Source organism: Lemur catta, chromosome 9 (genome assembly GCF_020740605.2).
Source record: "Lemur catta isolate mLemCat1 chromosome 9, mLemCat1.pri, whole genome shotgun sequence".
NCBI classification, from domain to species: domain Eukaryota; kingdom Metazoa; phylum Chordata; class Mammalia; order Primates; family Lemuridae; genus Lemur; species Lemur catta.
The window spans coordinates 58,207,048-58,226,990 of NC_059136.1; the positions used below are offsets into that span (position 1 = coordinate 58,207,048).

Consider the following 19,943-nt stretch of genomic DNA (forward strand, 5'->3'; position numbering starts at 1 on the left):
GATCACAGCTGTGGTGCTGGTATTCAAGCTTTCACCATGTAGATGGAATACCTAAGAAATTGTGGAGCCTGGGTCTCTGGATGACCTCATGAAGGTGAGATAAAAACAAACTCCTGGCCAGGCGTGGTGGCTCACCCCTGTAATCCTAGCACTCTGGGAGGCCGAGGCGGGCGGATCGTTTGAGCTCAGGAGTTCGAGACCAGCCTGAGCAAGAGCAAGACCCTGTCTCTACTAAACATAGAAAGAAATTATATGGACAGCTAAAAATATATATAGAAAAAATTAGCCGGGCATGGTGGTGCATGCCTGTAGTCCCACCTACTCGGGAGGCTGAGGCAGGAGGATTGCTTGAGCCCAGGAGTTTGAGGTTGCTGTGAGCCAAGCTGATGCTACGGCACTCTAGCCTGGGCAACAGAGTGAGATTCTGTCTCAAAAAAAAAAAAAACAACAAAAACAAAACCAAACTCCTATCCTGTCCGAGTCATTTTATTTTCATGCCTTTTTGTTATAGCAGCTTATCTTATACTTTAACTAATACAAAAATTGCTACCAGGAGTGGAGTACCACCATAACAAAAATCTGAAATATGTGTCATTAATTAAGCAATCAGTCAGTGGGCAGCAAGGAAACAGACAATTGCAGTCTAGAAAGCTGGCAACCTTTGTAATATCGTGGCAGAATATTTGGTAAAACCATTATTTCTGATAACTTGGAAGGCAGACCATTGTCTACTGTGCCCATAGCTTGTAAAAGGAAGCAGTAAAACAAGATAAGAATGTTGGTGTGTGTTAGTTACTTGTTGCTGCTTTTAGCAAGGTACCATGAAAGTTAAATCAGGCAAGAATTAACCAGTTTACAAGTATAAATGGAAGAGAACACTGCTTAACTAAGGGGATGCGCACATTCTGGCTATGGCTGGTAGTTAAAAATTGATGTAAAATCTAATAACTGGGAGCCTCAATGTTGAGAAAGTCAATTACAACTATTCCCCATAAACTAGAGCTTTTGGTCACTTTCCTTTCCAAAAGTTTCTCAGTAAGGCTTTTCATCTGGACAGTGGTAGCCCTGTAACAAAGGTCAAAGTAAAGGTGTTGTCATCCTAATCTACCCCATTATTTTAGATGACCTTAAAATGGCCACCATTAGAATAATAGAGAGGGAAATGCTAAGCACAAAAGCAAATAAATAAAATAAGAAAGTTGGCAGGCTTAAGAACTATGACCAGAAAAGATTTAGACATGGAACTGACTGGTAGTAAATAGACTGAAAGCTTACTAAAATTTTAATGGAATTCTATTCTTAGAGCAAAGCCATAAACCTGGCAAGAAAGTGCCTGTAATTTTTCACTCTCTAAAATAACCACTCGGCCCCCAAATTTGCATCACCAGAAAGCAGGCTGTGAAAATTGTACAGCCCCCAAAGAGGTCCACTCTCCAACATCAACTTCAGATGTGGCTTAAGGATAATAGAGAAAAATTTTCCCAGAGGCAAAGCCAAGGGCCCCAGAGGACTATGGACAAGGGAATTTTCCCCATGAAGTAGGTTCAGTATCTAACAAGGTATCTTCACAGTCCCTGCCTAGAAGATGAATTGTGACTACTATGCGTTGCCCATTCTTCCTTTTCTAAACCATCGTAATCATATTATTTCTGTTCTCTGCTCTGGTTTATGTAAATATCATCTGTCTTAGTCTGTTTTGTGTTTCTATAACAGAATACCACGGACTGGGTAATTTATGATGACAGAAATGTATTTGGCTCACAATTCTGGAGGCTGGGAAGTACTAGGTCAAGGGACTGCATCTTGTGAGGGTTGTCCTGCTGCATTATAACATGACAGAAGGCGTCACATGACAAGAGCATAGGTGCCAGAAAGAAAAAAGGGAGCCAAACCTATTCTTTTATTAGGAACCCACTCTCACAATAACCCACTCCCACAATGAGAGCACTGATCTATTCCTATGGACAGAGCCCTCATGACCTAATCACTTCTTAAAGGTCCCACCTCTCAGCATTGTTGCATTGGGGATTAAGTTTCCAACACATGAACTCTGTGAGGCACTTTGAAACCATAGCATCATCTCATCAGCTTCCTATCTTATAAGTATTGTCAAAATCTCTGGCCCACTGATGATTTCCTCTCCCATCCTTACCAGTGTTATACGTTCATTCTCTATGTGTTTCTTTATTACCATGCCTGTGGGATGTTCAGACGGAGGTGTTATAAGGAATATACTTAGTTTGAAATACCAAATTTGAAGTCTTCAGCAACTTTGAAAAGGTTGCTGAGTTTCTAAATAGATTGGGACTACTGGAATGGCCAAGTGAGGACTTCACCAAATCATCTCACCAAGAAGAAATAATGAAACTGGACAAAATTGTTGAAACAACCGCTTCAGAATTCTAGAAATTGAAAAAAAAGGCATACAACAAATTGAGAAGCATTTATTCAAGAAAAACTACTGAACCTCAGGAGGAATATTTGGCAGTTTGTGGCATTTTGTTCTAAGTCTGCTTCCTCTTCCCTCATCCAGCTCCAGGCTATGTTAGTTGTACCAAGACAAAGCAGGCCTGAGGCCCAGCAACATTGCTGCTAGAGGGGCTGATCTGATTAATATTGGAATTTGGAAAAGCTCATGCTCAGGAGTTTTGTTAAAACACTGGGACAAACCAGGAACAATAGCAAACAATCCATGAAGGCCAGTCTCACAGCTCTGTCATCCCACTGGTTGGGCAAGCAACAGACTAGCAGACCAGCCAGAAATACAATGGAAATCTGGGATAAGACAGCCACAGTGGTTGTTGATAAACTTCCACATATCCCTGGTGGTTTGGAAGCCAGTGGGCTTGCACAAGGTCACACATATGCTCAAGAGAGATCGGAGAGAGCCCTAACTATCCACTCATCCCTCCTTGAATATGAGGCCCATGTACTCAGAAAGTAAAAGTTGGAGCAAACTTAGAGACTGCATGAACTTTGAATGCATTTCCCAAGGCACACGTTGATTCATCAGCAGAATAGAAACCTTACTAGCTCAAGGTGTTTGTTTATTACATTTTATTTTAAAGGATATAACTCAGGAACAACCAAATGGAAGAGCTGCACAGGGCAAGGGCCATGGAGCTTCCATGCCTTTTCAGGGCACACCACCCTCCCAGCACCTCCATGTGTTCACCAACCCAGAAGCTCTTTAAACTCCACCATTCAGGGTTTTTATGGAGGTTTGCATTATGTAGGCATGATTGGTTACCTTATTAGCCATTGGTGATTGAGCTCAACCTCCAGTCCCTCTCACCTCCCCAGAGGTCAGAGGGTGGGGCTAAAAGTTCCAACCCTCTGATCACTCCATTTCTCTGATAACCCCATCCTGAAGCTATTTAGGGGCTTTCAGCCACCAGTCATCTCATCAACATACAAAAATATGCCCTTTTTTAAAAATTTCAAAATACTAAGGGGGTACAAATGTTTCTGTTACATGGCTTGATTCAGGGCTATAAATGTACGCATCACCCAAATAGTGTTCATTGTACCCATTATGTGGGTTTTTGCCCCTCTCCTCCACCCCCGACCCCCTTCTTGATTCCCAATGACTTTTACTTCCCTCTGTGCACTTGTGTGCCCATTGGTTAGTTCTGATTTATTAGCAAGTACACATGATGTTTGTTTTTCCATTCTTGAGATACTTTGCTTAGGATAATGGTCTCCACTTCCTTCCAATTGCTGCAGAAGGTATCAATTCATCCTTTTTGATGACTGAGTAGTACTCCATGGTACACATATACCATATTTTGTTAATCCATCCATGAAGTGACAGGTACTCGGGTTGATTCCACATCTTTGCAATTGTGAATTGTGCTGCTATAAACATTAAAGTATAGGTATCTTTTTGATAAAATGACTTTTCCTTTGGGTGGATACCCAGTAGTGGGATTGCTGGATCGAATGGTAGGTCTACTTTTAGTTCTTTTAGGAATCTCCATACTGTTTTCCACAGGGGTTGTACTAATTTGCAGTCCCACCAACAGTGTATAAGCATTCTTTTCTCTCTGCATCAATGCCAGCATCTATTGTTTTTGGACATTTTAATAAAAGCCATTCTAATAGGAGTAAGGTGATACCTCATTGTGGTTTTAGTTTGCATTTCCCTGATGATTAGTGACATTGAGCATTTTTTCATATGTTTTTTGGCCATTTGTCTGTCTTATGAGAAATGTCCGTTCATCTCTTTTGCCTACTTTTTAATGGGGCTTGTTTTTTTCTTGCAGGTTTGTTTGAGTTCTTTGTAGATTCTGCTTATTAGCCCTTTATCAGATGTGTAGATTGTGAACATTTTATCGCATTGTATTTCTCCCATTGGTTGTCTATTTGCTCGGTTGATTATTTCCTTAGCTGTGCAGGGGCTTTTTAATTTAATTAAGTTCCATTTCCCCCTATGGTTTCTTCTTGGAATTTTTTTTAAGAGACAGAGTCTTGTTCTGTCACCCAGACTAGAGTGCGGTGGCATGATTATGGCTCACTCTAACCTCAAACTCCTGGGCTGAAGCGATCTTCCCACCTTAGCCTACCAGGTAGCTGGGACTACACGTGCTCACCACACTTGGCTAATTTTTTCCATTTTTTTTAGAAACGGGGTCTCACTATGTTTCCCAGGCTAGTCTCAAACTCCTGGACTCAAGTGATCCTTCCATCTTGGACTTTCAAAGTGCTGGGATTACAGGGGTAAGCCACCATGCCCAGCCTCTTTTAGGAATTTTAGAGTTTCAGGTCTTATGTTTATGTCTTTAATCCACTTTGAGTTTATTTTTGTATATGGTGTAAGACGGGGGTCTAATTTATTCTTCTGCATAAGGATATCCAGGTTTCCCAGCACCATTTATTGAAGAGACTGTTCTTTCCCCAGTTTGTATTCTTGGCACCATTGTTAAAGATCATATTGTTGACCATACGTGTGTGTGTGCGCGTGTGTGTGTGTGTGTGTGTGTGTGTGTGTTTCTGGGCTCTCTATTCTGATCCTTTGTTCGATATGTCTGTCTTTATGCCAGTAAGATACTGTTTTAATTTCTGTAGCCTTGTAATATATTTTGAAATCAAGAAGTGTGATGCCTTCAGCTTTGTTCTTCTCTCTCAAAATTGCTTTGCCTATTCTGGGTCTTTTGTGGTTTCACATGAATTTTAGGTGACATTACAACTGATGCCACAGAAATATAAATGATTATGAGAGACTACTATGAACAATTATACGCCAACAAATTGGACAACCTAGCAGAAATGGATTAATTTCTAGAAATTTACAACATAATAAGCTGAATCATAACGATATAGAAAATCAGAACAGACCAATAACATGGAGATTGAATTAATAATCAAAACCTCCCTATAAAAACAACAAAAAGCCCAAGACCTGATGGCTTCACTGGTGAATTCTACCACATTTTTAAAGGAGAATTAGTGCCATCTCTTCTCAAACTCTTCCAAAAAACTGAAGAGGAGGGAACACTTCCAAATTCATTTTATGAGGCCAACGTTACCCTGATACCAAAACCAAAGACACCACAAGAAAAGAAATCCACAGGCCAATATCCTTGATGAACATAGATGCAGAAATGCTCAAAAAAGACTAGCAAACCAGATTTAACAGCACACTAAAAGCATTATACCCCATGATCAAGTGGAATGTGTCCCTGGGATGCAAGGATAGTTCAACATATGCAAATCAATAGATGTGATACATTAACTGAATGAAGGATAAAAATCATATGATCATCTCAACAGAAGCAGAAAAAGCATTTGACAAAATTCAATGCCTTTGATGATAAAAAAAAAACACTCAACAAACTAGGTATGGAAGGATTATACCTCAACAAAATAAAGATCATGTATGACAAGCCTACAGCTAACATTATGCTCTATGATGAAAAATTGAAAGCTTTTCTTCAAAGATCTGGAACAGAGATACCCACTCTTGCCACTTCTGTTCAACATAGTACTGGAAGATCTAGCCAGAACAATTAGGCCAGAAAAACAAATAAAAAGCATCCAAAAAGGAAAGGAAGAAATAAAATTATCTCTATAGATGACATAATCTTACACGTAGAAAACCCTAAAGATGCCGCAAAAACATGGTTAGGGCTAATAAATGAATTCAGGAAAATTGCAGGATACAAAATCAACAGACAAAAATCAGTTGTGTCCCTATACACTGACAACAAACTATCCACAAAGGAAATTAGGAAGATAATCCTATTTACAAAAGCATCAAAAATAATAAAATCCATAGAAATAAACTTAACCAAGAAGGTTAAAGACTTGTACACTGAAAATTACAAAACACTGATGAAAGGCATTAAAACAGACACAAATGGAAAGACATCCTGTGTTCATGGATTAGAAAAATTAACATTGTTAAAATGTCCATACTATCCCAAGGGATCTACAGATACATGGTTATCTTCATCAAACTCCCAATGACCTTTTTTTTCTTTTTTTTATTTATTCTTTTCCTCATTCTGGTGCCACTACCTTGATATATATAAAGGGTTCCAGCAGTTTTACACACCATTGTGTTAGCATGATCAGTACAAATGTCAACAGAGTGAAAAAGGCAAATAATATTTTAGTATTATTATGAAAATAGTTTTGACCTCATTGACCCCCTGAGAAAGGGGTCTACCACTACACACGTGGTTCCTATGCCTGGGAATCCCTTCCTTCTTCAACCTGCAGAACTCCTAAACATTTTCCAAAGGCCCAATTCAAAAATTCTTTCTCTTTTAAAGCTGTCCCTGACTCTTTCCTCCCCGCAACTGAATTTATCTTTTTCTCTTTTGTTTCACCATGGTACCTTACACATATCTCTGCTATAGTATTTAACAATAGTGTTGCACTTTTTTGTTTACATGTCTTATTTATAACCTCAGCACTTATTGGACACTCAATAATTTGATGAGGCTGAAATTTTATAATTATGTACCAGAAAATCATGGCAATGACTGTTTCTTCTTACTCCTGTTTTCTAGGGTTCAAACACAATAGTACAGCCACTGAGTCACTCGGCACTGTATGGTATTCTCTATTCCTATATAATTGTAGCTCTTAGTTGAATCCCCTACTTGTTAATTATTTACATATACATCCTATAAAGAAATATTAGCTCACTTATTCAATTCCTATCATAAGTATACTGAGATTATGTATAGTATTTTCAATCAAATCTATTTCATCTTTTTTTATGTTTTTTTTCCCAATTAAATTAAATTAAATTTTTTATTTTTAGAGACAAGGTCTTACTCTGCTGCCCAGGCTGGAGTGCAGTGGTGCAATCATAGCTCACAGCACCCTCTTAATTCCTACGCTCAAGCAATTTTTTGCCTCAGCCTCCCAAATAGCTGGGACTACAGGTGCTCACCACCACATTCTTGTCTTATGTTTTATGTATCCTTATGTTTAAGTTAAAGTAATATTTATTCACTAAACTTTTTCATTTATCCTCAAAAGAAGAAAATAACTTAATTTGTTTAAAAGAATTATTAATTTGGCCTATAAGAGAAATAACTTTATGACATAGTGATAACACTTATTTCATCTGATGATTTTAATGGATTGTTACAAAAAAATGAGTATGCATTTTTCATTTTGTGTAATGTTCATTTTTAAGGCTTGTTGGCAGAAAAGGAAAATGCACTTAACAGATTGTGATTTTAATTGAGAGTTTTTTTGTCCATTAAGACTATTATGAGCATGGTCCTTATAAAGCCATATGTGTTTATAGTTCCCATCCTGCCAGAAATGTAATTTTTTTCAAATCAAGAGAATTATCTCTTCTCAGAAAAATATTCTTGCACACAGAAAAGCAATCATTTCATTAACTAGCATGTGAAATGAGACAAATGAGAGGACAAACAAGGAACAAACACATTGTCATACAGGAGGAATGTGCTAGCGTGCAAGAGCTTATGCATTACTGCTGTTAAGACAAATAATTTGATATATCAACAAATGTAACATACTGTGTAAAAACTTTTATAAGTGTGTGTTTGGAGGTATATGTGTTTGGAGAATGGCTATTCTTGTTGATAAGTCTTCATTGTTAGATTTCAGCCTAAGGAGAAAATGACTGTTTTAATTCAGATATAATTCAGCAAAGACCACTGTGTAATCATTATAGCCATCAACAAACTGATTCATCTGCACTTGGTCCAAAAGTTACAAAAGCTGTTTCTGAGTTCTTGTTTGTACCCACCATTTTAAGATTACATCAGAATTAAAGCATGCAGGACTTGAACTGACTTCAAAGAATAACTTTAGACTTCTAGCTAGTTTAGCTTTTTTCTTTTATTGGTTCATGTTTTCCATTTGGCTTCCATATCCTGTTCTAGCTTGATGCCCCTTCTAGAATTTCATTTACAAATCTTACAGCCTTGGTTAGTGAAACATACTAATTAATACTGTGGTGGAGGCTGAGGGTTTTAGCAATCTCATGCCTCCTGCTTGGAAAAATATCTGCCATTTTTCCACCCATGTCTAGCACCATATTGAACATGGCAAAATGCATCTTAAGTGAAACTTTAAATGCATTTAATAAAAATACATTTAGGGGGGACTGTTTACACTGTTATCTGTTGCCAATACTATTAATCATGAAGCTCAAACCTTTCAATGCAACAGAAATATGAGATCTACTTTTTTCCTAATTAGATTTTTTTAAGCAAAACAATAAAGTAAAAACAGGCCATTTTATGATTCTTAAAAGTCCCATGTAATCGTTAAGCCAACAGCATTCCAGCTTTAAAAATAGGCAATTCCATGGGATTTGGAAATCCCTTATGACTATATTAAGCAATACTAATTTAGGGGACAAATTCCAGTACCATAGGTCTTTGGCCTTCCTGGGAACTCTATGCAGGCAACCAAGCTCAGATTTGCAGCTTAAATAAGTTGTGAACAACTTATCAATAAATTTTGGTAGTGCTGTGGTACATCCATCATATTTTAATGGGAATTGAATAAATCTAAAATTATTTGCATTATTTGCCTACCAAACTTGTAGCAGATCCAGAATGCACCATATATTTTTGGTTGATTCTCAGGTTGCTATATCCTCATGCTGTCTTGTGATGATGTCAGTACATATCAATTCAGCATTTTTTGAGTAGTGTGTAGGGCCCAGCCTTTTAGTAGGTTTAAACCTTTGAAAAAATAGTTGGGTGGTTTTATAAGCACTGTACTTTGTAGATTATGACACTATAGTTAAATCTTCAACTCTTGGATTTCTCCAATCCTAGCTAAGTGATGAAGAGGAAAGAAGGACCAACCACCCTTAAAATTCAAATTCATTGAGCCTGGAACTTATAATACTCTTGTTTAGTAGGCCGGCTTGGCTATATTAGTTGGATGTCCACAAAGCAAGGGAGATGGAAAGGATGCTTTGTGAATTTGTGCTGTAAATGAAGCAATCTATACTGCGAAGTTCAAAGCTCTACTTGCCAGGTTGTCTTATTGTCCAAATTCTCATGTATTTGAAAGGTTTATGTGTCCCTTGAGATCTTCTGATGAATGTGATTGCACCATGCTTGCAAGAACCTGGAGATCTAGGATTAGCTAGTGAAAAGATAATTTATAATACATTTACCTTGAGCTCTGATTGGCAGCGTTTGTGTTAATATAGTCCCTGTGTTCTGTCTAATGTGTGTGTGCGCAAACACAAGGGATTAACAAGTTGGTTCCAAAATGACAATTTTTAAAAGTATGGGGGCAAAAACCTGTAGGTGGCTTACTTAAGGCTGTATTTCCTCATAATTTTAAACTACCTTTTGCAAGATGATATGCTCTAATTTTTCTAACATTTAATTGAAAGTTTCTTTTGAAACATAGAGAAATTTAATTCAGAAATGTATTCCTTTCCTCACTTGTATAGTGGTGAGTAACAAAAAAAAAAAAAGGAAGAAAAGAAAAAAATATACAGACATAGTCAGACTATAAAAAAAAGTTTTAATTTTTAGAAAGAAGGGTGAGGGGGCAAGATGGCTGACCAGAGACCATCCCAAAAAGAAGAAAAGGTTTCAGGTGAAAAAGCATAGGCCCAGGTGAAATACTGAGGGAAATTTCGGTGCCAGAAGTTACCCTTACCAGAAATACCACAGGAAGAAGTTGAGCAGAACAAGGAGCAATATTTTGGCAGAGACCAACCCCTGAGGGATTGGGAGTCTGGAGGGAAGGGTAGGTGAGAGTGTTTACTTTTCCTACCCTCACACCTGTGGCAGTCTGTCAGCTCTGGATCTGTCAGAGAGCCCTTCTACCCTGATGAATCCAGGCTCTGCTGCCATTGGCGAACTGAGAACTTCTTAGGAGCATAGCACCAAACTCTAGGCCTGCACAGAGTCACATCCTCCCACCACAGACCTCAGCTGAGACTTCAGGGTGCCAAATTGCCCAAGCACATGCTAGGCACCTCTATCCAGGCGGAGAAATCACAGCCCCTTAGTCTGCCTGTCACTAGATCCCACATGAACATTCTCTAGCACCCACTTGGACTGAGGCAACCACTAAGGAACAGGGATACACAGGAAAGCAGCAGTATTTCTGGAGTTGTGACCCATAGGGCAGGCTGCCCCAAGGGGACTGGGAAGTGCTACAGTGCTTTTCAGGACACAGGAGTGGGGAACGTGCACTTTCCTGCACCTGAGAGCTCCTGGCTCATGATCCAAAGTTGTCTGCACCCCTCCCAATGGAGATGGAATGCAGAAAGGGGTCCTTAGGGTAGGAGAGTGGTCCCCATCCCTGAGCAGAAGCAGCACCAGATCCTGGGGAGGGACATGAAGATGGGGGCCTCCCATCCTCCAACCACACAACACTCTGGATTTAGGCACTTCTGCTCCCAAGCACAATCTTCTGAGTGTGAGTGTGCTCTGTGATAGCCAGCTCTAAGCTTGCAGGGGGTGGGATACACCCCCAATAGTACTCTGTTCACCATGCCCAGGTTCTGCACAGAGGGTGCAGCTCATTTTCCTCCTGTCAGCATTTCTGCAGCTGTCCTGACCTGGAATCTCAGCCCGTAGATCTCTACATCACTTGATCCACAGCCAACATTCCCCAGCACCCACTTGGACCACAGCAGTCTGGGGGAACTGTGGGTCTCCTGGAGCTTGGACACTCAGGATGGGCTGCTTCCATCTGAGTGGTTTCTATTGGGACCAGAGAGGGTCCCACAGGATGATTAAGCCAGAACACTTGGGAGCAGCTGCCCCACCTCTGACAGAGCACCTATCATATCCAGGGTTCCACAGAGCTTGAGCTCACTCCTTTCCCTCTAAAAAGCCATAGCAAGTGCTTTTATGTATCCCAAGGACAAAACCACGTCTACTGAGGGAGGGCAAGGCTAGCAGTCCTCTCTCCAAGCTGCCTTTTTCTTCTGGGAGGAGCCTACACTCCCTGGAGGCAAGTTCCAGGTGCAACCACACCTCCCCCACTGGAGCATGTCAGCCTCAGCCCACAGCCGGTCTGGTAGCCCTGCACACAGTGGGTTGAGCTGCCTCCACCACCTCTGCTCCAGCTGGGTAAGGGTGGGAGCTGTGAATCTGGGCACTTTTGTGGCCCCACAGGACAGAGACCACTGTCATTGCCAAGAGAGAGGGAGGTGTGAGTGGCTTGTGTGCCCCACAGCTGCCTGCCTCTGCTAATATCATTAAAAGGGCCCCACCCCTCTGTCATAGGCTCACAGTGTATCTGCTCTTCTCTTGCTTAAGCATTCTTCTGGAGTAGGAGATCACCCCACCGCTATCATAGCCAGCACCTGAACTCAGGGAGGCTTAAGGCAAGTTTGGCAATCTAGTCTCAGTCTCCCCCTGCTCCCCTCCCCCCACTCCCCCAGGACTCAAACTTGCCATCCAGGGGCCTGGGAAATGAGGATGAGGTAACCGATTATACCACTGCTAGCATCTTACTCTCAGGGGTCTGAGGTCCAACCCACCCAAATTGCCATCAACACCCCAGTGGGTAACTACCTTCACAAGCCAAAAGGCAATGTATCTCTTCCTCTCTACACTGAGTAACAGAGTTCCCAGCAAAGGAGAACAGGTGAACAGCAAAGGTATCTGTTTTAAACTGAGGGAAGAGTTTCCAGATGAGGTGGAACCAGTATAAGAATTCTGGAAATATCAAAAAACAGACTGCTTCAACAACTCTAAAGGGTCAAAGCTCTCCAGCAATGGACTCTAACCAAAATGAAATTTTTGAAATGTCAGATATGGAATTCAAAATACAGATTGCAAGTGAGCTCAATGGGGTTGATGAGAAAGTTGAAAATCATCACAGAGAAACAAAAAAAAAAATAATTCAGGATGTGAATGAAAAATTCACTAAAGAGATAGATTTAAAAGAACAAAAAACAGAACTTCTAGAAATGAAAGAGTCATTTAGGGAATTTCAAAACACAGTGGAAGGTCTTAACAACAGACTAGACCAAGCAGAATAAAGAATTTCAGAGCTGAAGACTAAGCTCTTGAATTAACCCAGTCAGTCAAAAATAAAGGAAAAAGAACCAAGAGAAATGAACAAAGTCTCTAAAAAATATGAGATTATGTAAAATGGCTGAACATAAGGATCATAGGTGTCCCTGAGGGAGGAGAAGAAGAAAAAAGTATGGAAAACTTATTTGAGGGAATAATGGAGGAAAACTTCCGTGGTCTTGCTAGATATTTAGATATTCAGATACAAGAAGGTCACTGAATTCCTGGAAGATTCATTGCAAACAGAACATCACCAAGGCACATAGTCATCAGTCTGGCCAAAGTCCAAGTGAAGGAGAAAATCCCACAAGCTGCAAGGTGAAAGCATCAAGTAACTTACAAAGGAAAACCCATCAGACTAACAGCAGTCTTCTCATTAGAAACCTTACAAGCCTGAGGACATTGGGGTTCCACCTATAGTATTCTTAAACAGAATAACTGTCAGCCAAGAATTTTGTATCTTGTAAAACTAAGTTTCATAAATGAAGGAAAAATAAAATCTTTCCCAGACAAACAAACACTAAGGGAATTTGTCACCACTAAACCTGCCCTAACAAGAAATGCTCAATAGTACTCTAAGCACCAAAAAGAATGGTCAATACTCACCAGTGTAAAAACACTCAAAAGTAAAAACTCACAGCTCTTATACAACAGTAACACAAGGAAGAATCCAAAGTAACTAGGTAACAATAAACATGATGAGTGAAACAGTATCTCATGTATCAATATTAACATTATATCTAAATGATGTAGATGCCCCACTTAAAAGATATAGATTGACAGAATGGGTAAAAAAAACTAACCCAAATATCCACTCTTTCTAAGAAACACATTTAACTCCTAAATAATCTAATAGGCTTAAGGTAAAGGGATGGAAAGACATATTCCATGTAAACGGAAACCAAAAGCAAGAAGGAGTAGCTATTCTTAAATCAGATAAAAGACCTTAAATCAACAACAGGGGAAAAAAAGGACAAAGATGGCCATTATATAATGATAAAGGGATAAATTCAACAAGAAGATAAAGAATCCTAAATATATATAAACTTAACACTGAAGCTCCCAGATTCATAAAACAAATACTACTAGACCTAAGAATTGAAGAATAATAATAGTGGGGGACTTCAACACACTCCACTAACAGAACTAGACAAGTCATCAAGACAGAACATCAACAAAGAAAGACTGCACTTACATGGGATGCTAGAATAAATGGACCTAGCAGAATTTACAGAACATTCTATTCAAAAACTGCACAATATACATTCTTCTCATCAGCACATGGAACATTTTCCAAGATAGACCATGTATTAGACTACAAAACAAGTCTCAGCCAATTTTTAAAAATTGAAATCATACCATGTATCTTATCAGACCACAGTGGAATAAAACTAGAAATCAATTCCAAGAGGAACTGTCAAAGCTATACAAGTACATGGAAATTAAACAACCTGCTGTTGGCTGGGCATGGTGGCTCATGCCTGTAATCCTAGCACTCTGGGAGTCCAAGAGTGGGAAGATCACTTAAGTTCAGGAGTTTGAGACCAGCCTGAGCAAGAGTGACACCCAGTCTCTACAAAAACATAGAAAAATTAGCTGGTCATGGTGGTGCACAACTGTAGGCCCATGTACTCGGGAGACTGAGACAAGAGAATGGTTTGAGCCCAGGAGTTTGAGGTTGCCAGGAGCTGTGATGACACCACAGCACTCTAGCAAGGGCAACATGGCGATATGCTGTATGTCTACAATTTACTTTTAAATGATTCAAAAATTGTGTGTGGGGGGGGGTGGTGTATCTAAATGTATTCACATACACAGAGAGACAGAGAGAACAATTAAGCAAATGTGGCAAAATGTTAACAAATGTTAGCAGTTAAAAAGGGTACTTGGGAGTTTTTGGTGCTCTTCTTGCAGTTTTTATATCAGCTTAAAATTAATTCAAAGTAAAAGTTTTAAAAACTAGAGAAATCATGGCCAATAAGAAACATATGAAAAAATGCTCAATATCGCTAATCATCAGGGAAATGCAAATCAAAACCACAATGAGAGACCACTTAATTCCAGTGAGAATGGCTTTTATCAAAAAGTCCCAAAACAAAAAATGTTGGTGTGGATGCGGAGAGATAGGAATATTCATACACTGCTGGTGGGACTGCAGACTCGTACAACCTCTGTGGAAAGTAATATGGACATACCTTAAAGAACTAAAGGTAGAACTACCATGTGATCCAGCAATCCCACTTCTGGGCATCTACCCGAAGGAAAAAAAGACATTCTATAATAAAGACATCTGCACTAGAATGTTTATAGCAGCACAATTCACAATTGCAACGACGTGGAAACAACCCAAGTGCCATCAATACATGAGTGCAGTAATAAAATGTGGTATATGTATACCATGGAGCTCTACTCAGCTACAAAAAACAATGGTGATCTAGCACCTCTTGTATTATCCTAGATGGAGCTGGAGCCCATTCTACTCAGTGAAGTATCACAAGAATGGAGAAATAAGCACCATATGTACTCACCATCAAATCGGCGCTAACTGATCAACACTTACGTGCACATATGGAAGTAACATTCATCAGTGATCAGGCAGGTGGGAGAGGGGAGGAGGGGATGGGTAAATTCATACCTAATGAGTGCGGTTTGCACGGTCTGGGATGGGCACGCTTGTAGCTCCGACTCAGGCAGTGCAAATGCAATATATGTAACCTAAACATTTGTACCCCCGTAAAAATTTTGAAATATACATACATACATACATACATACACAAATAAACGACAAAGAAAAGCTGTTGGAATGTTTCAGATCAAAAGAGAAATGACAAAAAAATGCAATACCTGACCCTAGACTGCATCCTGTACTGGAGGGAAAAAAATACCATCAAGGAGATTATTGGGTCAACTGACAAAATTTGAACATGAATCATAAAGTGTTGTATCTCTGTTAAATGTAAAAAAAAAAAATGGCCAAATATGGCCATTTTCAGACAAACAAAAGCTGAGAGAATTTGTTGGCACTGGGCCTATACTGCAGAAAATACGAAGGAAGTTCCCATGGTTGAATAGAAATGATCCCAGATGGGAGCCTGCATCTGCAGGAAGGAAGAAGAGCACTGGAAATGGTAAGATTTCTAAACTGGACTTTTAGACTTGTAATTCAATATGGTAGCTTAACCACATTTGTTTAGCTCCTTTCCCTCCCAATCCCTAAAAATTACTGTCAAGGCTAAAGTTACAAATTTACAAAAATAAAGAGGGCATCAGTTGGTCAGAGATTTCAACAAATTTCTACAGACTGAAAGGGGGTGATGGAGTAAGTGTTGGATGAGGAAGCAGAGAGAAGGAAACTCACTTAAAAGAATGCATGATGGCCATTATAGCTGAGGGAAAATGTACAGCTACCCCTCAGAAGTCTAGAGAGGCTTAGGACTCAGAAATGCCAGGTCCTGCAGAGATGACAAAATATGGGGCTGAAAAAAAGAGTAGTTACTGGAAAGCCTGTAGGCAGAATATTCAACCCATACACATCTCTGCAGAGAATGCCTCACTCTTCCCAATCTGAGAGAAAAAGAGAGAGCGAGACAGATTGAGAGTGAGAAAGGGGGAGAGTTTGATTGATCTATTGATTTAGTTTCAAAAGAAATGTCAAACAGTGTCTGGTGAGAGACTGGGCAGTAAGCTTGTGAGTTTGTCAATCTGTTTTATAAGGTCCCAAGACTAATGGCTGCTCCCTATGTGCTCACCTGAAGTAACACCTGCCTAGTGACAAGCTCTGCCATGACACATAGCTGATGCTGAGCTTTTATATTGCCTCATTCTTTATAAATTTTTTTTTTTTTTTGAGACAGAGTCTCACTGTGTTGCCTGGGCTAGAGTGAGTGCCGTGGTGTCAGCCTAGCTCACAGCAACCTCAAACTCCTGGGCTTAAGCAATCCTACTGCCTCAGCCTCCTCAGTAGCTGGGACTACAGGTATGCACCACCATGCCCGGCTAATTTTTTCTATATATATATTTTAGTTGGCCAGATAATTTCTTTCTATTTTTAGTAGAGACGAGATCTCGCTCTTGCTGAGGCTGGTCTTGAACTCCTGACCTCGAGCAATCCATCCGCCTCGGCCTCCCAGAGAGCTAGGATTACAGGCGTGAGCCACCGCGCCTGGCCTCATTCTTAAATGTGGGTGGACAACTGAAAATCTGCACACAAAAAGTGTGCAACGTTAAATAAAAAGACATATATATGCAAACAAAAATTACTCCCTGGGAAACAGTTGATTCATGGAAAAAACAACTTTTAAAAATGTATAATTAGTGTCCTCATATCTATGAATATATATAGACAGATAGATAGATAAAGATCTATACAGATATCCCAAAAAACAAAAACATAATGGGAAAAGACTTAGAAAAAGAAAGTGCATTTGAGAATTAAAAATAAGATTACCAAAATAAAGGATCCATTAGAAGAGTTGGAACATACCCCTCACAAAGTAGAACAAGAAGAGACAGGTGAAAGACCAAGAGGATGTTTCCAGGAGGTCCAATATAAAATTAATAGGATTTCTAGAAAAGAACAGAGGCAATGGATAGGAAATGATTGAGGAAATAATACAAGATAATGAGGGAAGTGAGACATCAAACTGAAGGAGTTCACTGAGTGTCCATCAGAGTAAATTTTAAAAAGATGCATTCTCAGATTCATCATTCTGAAATTTTAGAATAGCAAGAATACGGGTAAAATATAGAGGGAAAAAAAGCAGGTAGGCAACAAAGGAATGAATTCTGAGGCTAATAGTAGAATTCTCATCAGCAATAGAGAAGAAGTATATGAAGAAATGTCTTCAGACTTCTGAAGGAAAGTGATTCAATGTAGAATTCTCTAGCCAGCTGATCTCTTAATCATTTGCATAGGCAGAATAAAGATATTTTCAAACTTGGAAGGACTCAGATGTTTACCTTCTAAGCACTGTGGTTCTTTAAAAAGTGTATCCAGTCCAAGTGAATGGTGATGTAGCCCTGAGCTCCAGCCATGAAAACAGGCCTGCCGTGGGCCCAGGAGGAGAGCTCCAGGAGAAAGTTTGGAAGGTTAAAGGTAATTCAATACAATAGATATGTTGTTGGATATAAAAAAAAAGAAAATTGAGTGTATGATAGACTAACCATGTAAAAAAAATCCACACCAAAGAAAGGAGAAACTTAGGAGAACTAGGAGAAATGCAAACACAAGGAAGGAAATTTTATAATACTCAATTTGGCTCTGAATCAGACCATATTTAAATAAATTATGACAATATAAGAGCTTTGTTAATTTTCAGCTTTTAAAATCAAACTATTGGTGTTCGCTTCTCCAGCACATATACTAAAATTAGAATGTACAGAGAAGCTTAGCATGGCCCCTGTGCAAGGATAACAAAAAATAATTTAAAAATAATAAAATAAACTGTTGGCAAAAAATGGAAGAGTCATGGTTACACATAAGCTGTAAATGTTAACCTTGATTTAAAAGTGCAGATTATACATGGAAAACAGTATGATGGTTCCTCAAAAAACAAATGTAGAATTACTGTGTGATCCAGCAATTTCCCTTCTGGGCATATATGCAAAAGAATTGAAATCAGGGCTGTGTGGCTCACGCCTGTAATCCTAGCACTCTGGGAGGCCGAGACAGGCAGATCATTTGAGCTCAGGGGTTCAAGACCAGCCTGAGCAAGAGCGAGACCCTGTCTCTACTAAAAAATAGAAAGAAATTAGCTGGACAACTAAAAATATATAGAAAAAATTAGGCGGGCATGGTGGCACATGCCTCTAGTCCCAGCTACTCGGGAGGCTGAGGCAGGAGGATTGCTTCACCCCAGGAGTTTGAGGTTGCTGCGAGCTAGGCTGACGCCATGGCACTCTAGCCCAGGCAACAGAATGAGACTCTGTCTCAAAAAAAAAAAAAAAAAGAATTGAAATCAGGAACTCAAATAGATATTTGTACACCCATATTTATAGCAGCACTATTCACAGTATCCAAAAGGTGAATGCAACCTCCACTGTCCATTGACAAATAAACAAAAGCAAAATGTGATATATACACATTGCTGTGGTTTGGATATGGTTTTTGCCTCCTCCAAAACTCATGTTGAAATTTGATCCCCAATGTAGCAGTGTTGGGAGGTGGGGCCTAATGGGAGGTGTTTGGGTGATGGGGTGAACCCCTCATGAATGGCTTGGTGCCATTCTCATAGTAGTTAGTGGATTAGTTCTTGGTGGAATGGATTAGTTCCCACAAGAGTGGGTTGTTATGAAGCCAGGACACCCTGGGGTTTTGCCTCTTCACTCATGTCTGCTTCCCCTTTGACCTGCTGCCATGTTGTGACACAGCACCAGAAGATGAGCAGCTGCTGGTACTGTGCCCCTTGAACTTCCCAGCCTGCAGAACCGTGAACTAAATAAACCTCTTTTCTTTATAAATTACCCAGCCACAGGTATTCTTTTACAGTAAGGCAATACAGACTAAGACACATACAATGGAATATTATTCAGCCTTAAAAAAGAAGGAAATTCTGACATATGTTATCACATGGTTGACCTTGAAGACATTATGCTAAGTGAAATAAGCCAATTACAAAAAGGCAAATACTGTACGATTCTACTTATGTGAGGTCCCTACAGTGGTCAATTGCATAGAGATGGAAAGTAGAATGGTGGTTGCCAGGGTCTGGAGGATGGGGTAATGAGAAATTGTTTAATGGGTATAAAGTTTCAGTTTTACATAAGTTCTGGAGATTGGTTGTGCAACAATGTGAACATACTTAATATTACTGAACTGTACACTTGACAATAGCTAAGATAATATGTTATGTGCATTTTACCACAATTTTAAAAAATAACTTTAAAAGAGGACCCTTGAACCCAAAGTCCAGGCCTACCCCCTAAAAGACCCTGGTACCGGGGTAGCCTCCACAGATGCAGGCTGTGGGACTACCGCTGTGGTCCAGGCCAGCCCCCATGGGTTGGGACCAAGAAGGTATTGATGACCCTGATGTGGGGAGAAAATGGTCAGTTGTTCAGGGACAGTGAACGAGGAGTCACTGGTGAGCTCTCCCTCAGCCTGGGGCTGTTACCCTCTTGCTCTTGCTTCTTACCAACCCTCCCTCCATTCTTCCTTTTCCTTTCTTTCCTTTAACAAATATTTATGAGTGCCTCTTATGTTCCAGGAACTTCAATTTGCTACTATAGACCAGAGGTCATACCTCAAGGTACCACACAATTTTCTCTGCAATGATTTTAGTGGTATATGGCCACTGCGTTTTTTTTTTAAATCACATAAATTGCAAAGGGAAAAATGATATAGCGGGAGAACCTATAAATTAAAAGCGATGTCAAAGACATATCAACCAATGACAATGTGTGGGCTTTATTTGGGTCCTGATCTAAGCAGTTAAAAAATAT

General features: G+C 39.7%; 1 non-coding gene across 1 annotated transcript; it reads left to right on the forward strand.

The window, feature by feature from the left end:
• The first annotated feature begins 17,841 nt into the window (after positions 1–17,841).
• LOC123645335 lies at positions 17,842–17,948 on the forward strand. Its single transcript, XR_006737523.1, has one exon. It is a non-coding gene; the product is annotated as a U6 spliceosomal RNA (small nuclear RNA).
• Positions 17,949–19,943: the final 1,995 nt, after the last annotated feature.